Source organism: Microcaecilia unicolor, chromosome 2 (assembly GCF_901765095.1).
Source record: "Microcaecilia unicolor chromosome 2, aMicUni1.1, whole genome shotgun sequence".
NCBI lineage: Eukaryota > Metazoa > Chordata > Amphibia > Gymnophiona > Siphonopidae > Microcaecilia > Microcaecilia unicolor.
In genome coordinates, this window is record NC_044032.1 from 253,062,719 (window position 1) to 253,072,176 (window position 9,458).

A 9,458-nucleotide genomic window follows, 5' to 3' on the forward strand; every position below is an offset into this window, starting at 1 on the left:
GACCGATTGGGACGGGTGGTCCCCTGTCTGGTTCATCCAGATCAGGTGGGCTTTGTTAAGGGTAGATTTGCGTCGGCAAACATATTGAAAGTGAGTCGGATTCTAATGGAGGGGAAAGGACGGACGGGGGACGCGGTTTTGGCCAGCCTGGATGCCGAGAAAGCATTTGATAAGGTGGTGTGGAAATATATGTTCTGGATTTTGGAGCGCTTCGGCATCCAGGGGGAGTTTCTGGCTTGGGTCCGAGTATGTATAGCTCACCGACAGCTCAAATTCTTATAAATGGCTCTTTGACAGAGGTTTTCTCTTTGGGGGGCGGAACCAGGCAGGGATGCCCGTTGTCACCGTTATTATTCATTTTAACGCTGGAGCCTCTGGCAGCTAGAATTAGACAAGAGGCGAGTCTCAAAGGCATAAGAGTGGGAGGAGAGGAATACAAAATAAATTATTTGCAGACGATATGCTTATTAATGGATGAGGCGACTAGAACTCTACCTTTGGCGATGCAACTTATCCGGGCCTTTGGGACCTTTTCGGGTCTCAGCATCAACTTTGAGAAATCAGAAGCGCTTCCCGTAAGCGGTCCGATGTCGGTGTAGAGACTCGCAGAACTTCCCATTACGCTGGGCCACGGATGGTAATTAAATATTAGGGGTATATCTTAGTGCGGATCAGGCCTGGGTGTATAAAAGAATCTGGTAAGCCGGCTGGAAGAACTAGAAAAATTATGCCAAAAATGGAGAGACTTGCCTTTAAATTTCATGGGAAGGATAGCGCTGGTTAAGATGGGTGCTACTGCCTAAGCTTTTATACCCATTACAAATGCTCCCGCTGTGGGTGCGAAGGGGAGAGGAGAAAAAGTATCGCAGTATTGTTGGTACTTTTATCTGGCATGCCAAATGCCCTAGGATTGCCTTTGCTAAGTTGAACATGGCAGAGCACAAGGAGGACTTAGACTTCCGGATTTAAGGAGATATAACGTAGCAGCGTTAATGCGGTGGATACATGAACTGATGTCGGGAGAGGGACACTATGCCTTACAAGGTTTCTGGGAGAGTTGGTGTAGGCCGAACGAATCCTTTTGCGGTCTTAGAAGTCTTGGTCATTGCGGGGGGCGAGGAAGGTTAGTGGAAAACCCATATGTGGCTGCGTTACAACGGGCTGGAGATGGTGGAGAGGGCATGAGGATGACGACAAGGGGACTAGCCCATTTATGCCATTAGTGGGGACATGGACTTCCCGGCAGGAATGGGAAATGTCGGTATTTACCAGGTGGCGGGAAAAAGGCTGTAGATTTATAGGCCAACTTAGAAGAGAGGAGGATGGAGTTTTCCAAACGTTTGAAACAGTTAAAAATGAACTGCAGCTTGCTGGCTCCCAATTCTTTGCATACCTACAGGTGCGAGATTATGTGTTGAGTGAGGAGCGCAGGAGTGGGACGGTAGTTCGGTTTACTAAATTAGATCACCTTTTTTTACAAACAAGTTCGCCATGTAATGGGCTGGCAAGGTGGCATCAAATGATTAGAGATCATCAGAAAGCATCACATATGACACATTTAGCGGAGACATGGAGCAGGGAGGTAGTAGAAGACATCACAGTGGAACGCCTGGGAGCAGTCTTTAATAATTTGAGAAGGATCACCCCGAACGCTTCCCTCCAGGACATACAGTATAGAATCCTCCATAGGGTACATATCACTAAATCCAGAGGGAAGGTGTTGGGGTTGTGGCAAGATGACATGTGTAATAAGTGTAAGGGGAGTGCGGGCACTTTTCTACACTCCTTTATGGAATGTCCTTCACTGCATGCTCTGTGGGTCGGGGTGCTGGGATTGGTAGAAGAAATTTTGCAACGTACAGTGGAGTGGAAGTATTCGGTTACTTTGATGGGCTGCGGGGATTCTCTCCGAGAACAAGGGTTGGGAAGTGCTCAGTCCCAATTTGTACTGTTGACCATGATCATACTGAAGAAATGCATATTAAAAAAATGGGTCGATGAGGAGCCCCCGGATCTAGCAATGTGGAAGAACTGCATGTTAGATATGTGTTATTGGGTAGGCATATCACTTAAATCTGCTGTTTCCTGAGGAATCGCCAATACCGAGATCTGTGGGGGAGAACTCGTACCTTGCTCTGCCAGAAGAGTCCTGGTCTAGGTTCCTAGAGTAAGCGTGTAAATAAGAGAAACATCCATTTGGGGGGGAGAGGGGAGGATAGGGGGCGGGAGGAGAGGGGGGGAGGGGATATAACATAAAATTGTTATGGAGGTCATTGTGGTTTTTTCTGGGAAGGAGGCAAGCTGTATTTGAAGACGTTGTTTCATGAAAGTGTTATGTTCGTGTAAATGGAACAAGTTGTAATGTTAATGGCACCATACATCAATAAAAATATTTCAAAAAAAAAAAAAAAAAAAAAAAGAAAGGGAAGAAACAGTGATGGCAAACGGGTAAGGATTTTAGGCTACTCTGATTATACAAATGATCCAGGTTCTTGGGTGAAATGTTTGTAAATACGCCAGCTCATTAATTTTCATTGTGGAAGTTCTGAAATGATCTATTTCCAGGCGCCTCTACAGAAACTATCCTAAACTCTTCCTCCTTCAGGTAGACGTCAGATCTCTTGGATTTAGGACAGGCGTAAATTCCCTTGCTTCCTTGAGGACAGAAAGTATCTGGAGTAAAACCCTTGCCTTCTTTCCTAAGGGCAGACTGGTCTGAAGTATGGTTTTGAGAAAAAAAGGAAATTTTGTACCTCAGTAGATCCTGCTGGTGTGTAAGGCTGAAAGCCTTTTTAGGAAGGACTTCCAAAAGACACAATCTGAAGTCTTCCTGGACAGTACTTAGAACCTGGATATCCAAGATTACAATCAGGGCCAACTCAACCATTAGGCAAGACCAGAAAGTCGTCTGGAGTTGCAGCTGTAGTCTAAGCAAAACAATAGATCCTGACAGCCACAGAAACTCAAAGAAGCATCAATGCATACTTTTATCTGCAGGAAAGATGGGTAATTTTCAAATGACTGGTTTTCAGGATATCCACAATGAATAGGTATGAATTTGATTTGAATACACTGCCTCCATTATATGCAAATCTCTTTCATGCATATTTATTATGGGTATCCTGAAACCTGACTGACAAGTGGTACTCAAGGACTGGACTTGGGAAACATTGGCCTAGGGCAGCCATCACCAATCCAGTCCATGGCAGTGCTGAACATACATAGAGACTCTGTGTAAAGATATAGTGGAATTAGAAAAGGTACAGAGAAGGGCAATGACAAAAATTAAGGGGATGAGACAACTTTCCTATGAGGAAAGGCTAAAGCAGCTAGGGCTCTTCAGCTTGGAGAAGAGACGGCTAAGCGGAGTTATGATAGAGGTTTTTAAAGTAATGAATGGAGTGAAGTGGGTAAACGTGAATCACTTGTTTACTGTTTCCAAAAATACTAGGACTAGGGGGCACGCAATGAAGCTACAAAGTAGTAAATTTGAAAGAAATCAGAGAAAATATATCTCCACTCAACGTGTAATTAAACTTTGGAAGTGGTTGCCAGAGAATGTGGTAAAAGCAGTTAACTTAACAAGGTTTAAAAAGGTTGGATAATTTCCTAAAAGAAAAGTCCTTAAGCCATTATTAAGATGGACTTGGGCCAATCCACTGTTTATTTCTAGGATAAACAGCATAAAATCTGTTTTATTCTTCTGGGATCTTGCCTGGTAGTTGTGACTTGGATTGGCCACTGTTGGAAGAAGGATTCTGGGCTTGATGGACTTTTGGTCTCTCCCAGTATGGCAAAAACTTATGTTCTTACTGCTGCCCAGCTCCTGCTACAAGAATAATGGTGATATTCAGCTGCTGTTCATATAGTTATGCAGTTTAATTTAGGAAAACTTTTTTTGCTCTTCCCATGCTTCAACCTGGTACTGTCCAGAAATTGGCCAGAGTAATCTGTAAGAATTCTCAGTGGCACTATCTAGATAGTGCACTTATCCATTTAGTGGCTGCTGCAATTTGGATAAATACTCTCGATTACCGGGTCAAATGAAGGCTGTGCCTAGGCTAACAGATCTGATATTTGCATCTTTTGCTCATACTGCTCTGGCCTGAGCAAGAAGATTCTGGCATTCAGAAGCAGGTCACAAAAAGGTATCATCTATTTTGTTTTGTTTTATTATCAACCTTTAAAGTGGGCTAACACAGCAACCAGGTAACTTATCCAGTGCCTTTTTCTAGCAAAAAAGGTACCGGTACTCAAATGCTAGGCCACCCTTCAGGAGTGGGGTGATCGCTGAGGGACCCACCCCACAATAGCCAGGTCCCCTGCAACCAGTCACAGAATCTATGACAAGGCAGAATTGGTGTGTAGAACCTTTCTTTTAAAACTTGGGGTCTATAGGTCAATTTTAGCAGACAATGGAAAAGGTGCCGGTACTCAGTACCCCCGAGTACCCCCTCAAAAAAGCCCTGACTTTATCCAAGGCCTAAGTTTAAAAGCAGAGGTAAATTTTCAGCTGAAAATTTAGGGCCCTTTTTATTAAGCCGCATTATAGACACATTCGCGTTTTTAGTATGTGCTAAAAATTAGCACGCGCTAATGCTAGAGACACCTGTGTCTCTAGTGTTAGCATGCGCTAGAAATGCTAGTGCACCTTAGTATACCTGCACATTAGCCTCATTGCTGCTTATTAAAATGGCCCCTTAGTGCGTTGCACTTACCATATGCTAAGTGATTAACATACATGTAACTTGGGAATACTTAGGGGCCCTTTTTCGAAGCCGCGGTAACGCTACCACGTGGGTAACACTCAGCAAAACAGCATTGCCACTGGGCACATCCAGGTGCCTTGTGGTAGTTCTGGGCTTGCCGCAGGCCATTTCCGTGCTAGAAAATCATTTTTATTTTCTAGTGCAGGGGGTGGGGAGTAGGTGTTCCTGGTGGTCATTGGGAAGCATGGGCACAATGCCATGCACGGCCCGATTACCGCACAAGTTGTGTATGAGTCTTTACCACTTGCTAAATAGGAAGCGGTAAGGGCTCAGGCGGTAATTTGGAAATTAGCACATGGCCATTAATGGAAGAAATTGAAATTCAGCCATTTCAGAGCCACTTTAAAAAGTGGCCGGAGCGTGCGGGAGAGCCACACACTGCCAGCCAATTTTTAGCACAGCTTAATAAAAGGACCCCTTAGTGCTTCCTAAATAGGAAGCACTAACTGTGACCAGGTACTGTGTGCTAATTGTCACTTTAACACAGGACCAACAGTAGAAAATGCTGGTTCTACCCAAAATGTGCAGCTATGATGTGGTAAATTCCCAAGTTAAGCTGCAGTAAGTACAAAGTTTACTGTGGTTTTGTAAAAGGGCCTCTAGATATTAATAACAGGTCTTATTGGTGTCCCACATTGATAACTTCCCCTCTAGCGTAAGTTTAACAGCTCCACTTTATATTTTTAATTTTATTAATTTATAAGATCTTTTCCTATGCCTTAGAATTAGAATTTTAATTTATACACTGCCTTTATCCAAAGTGGACATACAAAAACACACATAATAAAAACACAAACAGGGACAACTTCAAGGACAGTAAAACTGCGTCCATAAGCCCTTGCCAATAAAAAGCAGGATTTGTTCTGGACAATAAAAGAAAGGTGCAGAGAAAATCTTAAAATAAACTATGCATTTGCTTCATACGCTACCCTTCACATTTATTTTGCCGTCGTTGCCACCTCAGCTAAAGTTTAAAAAAATTTTGTACTGAAACCATTACTGTGTTAGATATGAAAATGTTTGTGGCGAAAGCAAAAATGGAGAAAATCACTGGGGGGTCATTTTACTAAAGTGCACTAATGATTTACATGTGCTAAATAATAAGATGCCAATTATATTCCTATGGGCATCTTATCATTTAGCGTATGCTAACTGTTAGCATCGATAAGATGCCCATAGGAATATAATTGGTGTCTTATTATTTAGCACATGTAAATCATTAGCGTGTGCTAAATCCATTAGTTCACCTTAGTAAAAGGACCCATGAATGTTTCGCAACAAAATAAAGCAAAGAGAAAAAAAGTCCCCAGTTTTCACCACTCTGACCATTTTCTACAGAAATTTCTGGAGAATGCGTCACCAGTTTGGTGGTTTTGACTTTTCTCAACAAACCCTTTGCCTGAATTTGACTGATCATGCGGCTGGCTGTTCTGTCAGCCATGTGAACATGTGTGTAAAAAGTTCACACAGATATTACTGAAATTAAAAAAAAGCTGGTATTTCTCACACACTGAAGGTAGTATTTTCATACACTCTCACGAATGGAATTTGTTTCCTTTACATTAGATGATGTTTTGGATTTAACAAAAAAAAAAAAAAAATAACAATACTTTGGCTGTGTTTTGTTCGCTCGCATGCATGAAAATAAAGGGTCCACCCAAAAAATATTTTCTGTGGTATCTTCTTACTGGACTAAGTTAAATTATTTCTTGACTAGCTGTCAGGAACCGTGCTGCATTCTATTTGATCCAGTGAAAGGAGTGTAAAACTTCCAGAAACTACTTAGCAAATGTCTAAGGTAGCTCCTCCCTACCAAAAGGTATCACCTTGTTATTTTTTGTTAACCTTTATTTCCACACAAAGGTAATGTAAAGAAGTGAAAAAATCTAAATATTCTTTTCTCTTTGTCTCTGTCTGCTTTTTCTCTTTTGAAGTTTCTATCTCTGTTTCTGCCTCTCTTTTTCTCTTGTCTTTCTGCTTAACTCTACAATAAATTAAAATGTTAATATACTTCTTTCCTAGAGTACTAGCTTTGTCCAGAAATATTTCCTACTAGTGAACTTAAAAATATATAAGAATACTGATTATAGTATCTAAAAGGAGAATTTACTAATACATATAAAAATATTATTTCTCCTTACTTGCCAGCTTTTTGTCCATCTATATCACTCTTTGTACCTCTCTCTTTCCATTTGTCTCTTGATTTCTTTGTGTCTCCATGTGTCTTTGTCTCGGTCTCATTTTCAGGCTCTTTTTCTCCCTCTCCCCCAAACTCTTAAGGTTGGCCCCATCATAAACTATTTCTATGAAGGAGAGATGGCAGCTCTTTATCAGAGTGATTCATTGGCTACACAAAATAATTTGAGGTTATAAATTTTGTCTATATAATGTGTTTAAAACCCTCTTGGAGTCTATCTGTTGCCTGCCAGTGGGGAGCTCATGGGCAGCTCACCACAAATATTTAGGCAGAGATAGCTGTTCTTGGGATGCAGGAATGACTAGTGGTCCATAAGGCTGCTGAACTGTATGGTGTAGGAACGACTGGAGGGCGTAAGAGGGATAGGAGGGAGACAGGGGGCAGATTGATTAGGTTGGGCTTGGGTCAGGGCTGAGAGAGCTGGTTATTGATTGGGGCCAAAGAAGCCAACTTTTCAAAATTATTTGGGGTGCTAAGCTCAGTGGAAATAACCCTTCCTTGGACACATACAAGGAATTTTCTCAATATTGTTGGTGTTCAAGCACCACAACACCCACAGAGTTGGTTCCTATGGTTGGGGCAAGGGACATCAACATGTTCACTGATGATCTTCACTAGGTGTTGGCCATCCCCAGCATTCTCAGTCCCAACCCAAGCCTGACCCAATAAATATATCTAATCAGCTCCAAAATACTCCTCGCTCCAACTTTGACAAATCTGCTCCTTCAGATTTCTCATCTTACTACAGATTTGTACAGATCTGGCAATTGAAAACTTTCTTGTGTTTTAAAGTAATTTTTGTCTCCTTCACAAAATTTCAAACTTGCAGGAAGGGACCAAGTTTAGTTCTGAGGACATGGTTTGACCTACATATGTCATACAGTAAATAAGGAAAATACAGTCTTGCTTATAAGCTCATGGGGGTAGGATCCCGGTCAGATTTCAAATGAAACGTGTTCATTTTCTCTGCTTTCATCTCTTTCCCCTTACATGTTGCTGTATGCAGCACACTAACAACTACACAGAATTGACACTAAAACAGAGCAAAATTAGTCAATTCTGTCTTCCTGGACTAAACTGCAGTTATTGCTGTCCAGTGTGAAAAGAGTTTAAAATAACTTTCTGCTGGGTTGGCCTGGTAGCTGTGTGGTAGAGCTGCACCCTGACATGTGGAGGGGCTCTATTTCAGGGTCATTTCTTCCATTCCTGAGTTGAACAGGGCTAGGGATGCTTCAGAAGACACAATCACACCCCTGGTGGCCAGATTGGCATCCACATAGCTGAATTCTGGAGGGAGCCTGGTCAGCCCCTAGCCAAGGACTGTCAGTGCAGTAGGCTGGGCTGGGGCAGGGGGAGCACATACAAAATAGGAGAAATACTCTAGGTAAAAGAGAAAGAACGATCATTTCACTTTAGCCAAAGAGACTGAGCTGGAAGCAAAAAGGTGCAAGAAAAACTGGTGGATCAAAAATGGAATAATAAAATAGATCGATAATGTTCAGCTCACCTGGTATGGGAAACTGAGTAATATTCTGGGGACAGCTTCACTTCAACTTTATGTGTCCCTGCAAAGTTTGTATTTGAAATCCAGATCCAAGATTTTGGTGAACAAGTCCATAGACAGAATTGGCTAACGAGTCAGTCTCTCAGCCATTTTGACTACCACAAACTTCAGTGGCAGAATTCAGATTTGCCTGCTCCCGTCCATAAACCTCTCGCCTCCCCAGGAAAACATAGAATACAATACTGTAGTGATGTGTCCTTGCAATGGGTAGACATTGCAGGCTGCCTCAAAATGGAGATCGCTCCGGAGAAAGCAATAGAAGGAAGACACAGACTGACACATACCTACCTGATAACCTCCAATGACAGCAGGTCCAAAAGTCTTCGCCAAGACCCTCTGGCTGCTGTTGGTCCACAGTTCAAGTTGTCTCTTTCTTAGTCTCTTCTTTTCTTCTATCACTTGTTCTTTCTCCCACGCTGTCTGTCTCTGCTTCTTGGTGTCTCTTTCTATCTCTGCCTCTTTCTTTCTCTGTTTTATTTTTCTTATTTCAGTCTTGTTTTATCCTCTGTCTGGCTCTTCCCTGCTTTATAAGGCATATTCTCTCCCTCTCTTTCCCTGTCTTTTGGTGTCTCATCTTCTCTTACTCTCACACTTTGCTTCTTGGCATCTCTCCTTCGCCCTTGCTGTTGAGTACTCTTTTGCTCTCTGTCTTAAAGACTATTCCTCTGGTCCAGGCTCAGTTACTGTCTTTGGAGCTGGTAGAAAGAGAGAAGGGGAGGGACTCAAAAATGACACATCAGGCAAACTTGTCAAGACTCCACCTACTCCTTATCACACAAACACAAAAATCTTAAGATATGTGTATGTATTTGGGTGTTGGGGGAGGGAAGGAAGACATCAATTGGGGAAGAGTGACGGAAAACAGTGCTGTAATATTTTGTTATCTTCATTTCTGACTTGAAATTCAGTTAACTGCTGCAGCCCAAAA

The 9,458-nt window shown here is 42.2% G+C and overlaps 1 protein-coding gene across 2 annotated transcripts in view; it reads right to left on the reverse strand.

Annotated features, from left to right (window-relative positions):
* Positions 1-9,224, reverse strand: part of LOC115463435 (GATA-binding factor 1-B-like) — a 51,361-nt gene extending 42,137 nt beyond the window's left edge. Inside the window, exon 1 of one of the 2 annotated variants that reach the window (XM_030193928.1) lies at positions 8,819-9,224. The gene's annotated coding sequence lies outside the window, so the exon portion shown is untranslated. Of the gene's footprint in view, positions 1-8,814 lie in introns of both variants that reach the window. The other variant, XM_030193929.1, reaches the window with a different exon arrangement.
* Between the last annotated feature and the right edge of the window lie 234 nt (positions 9,225-9,458).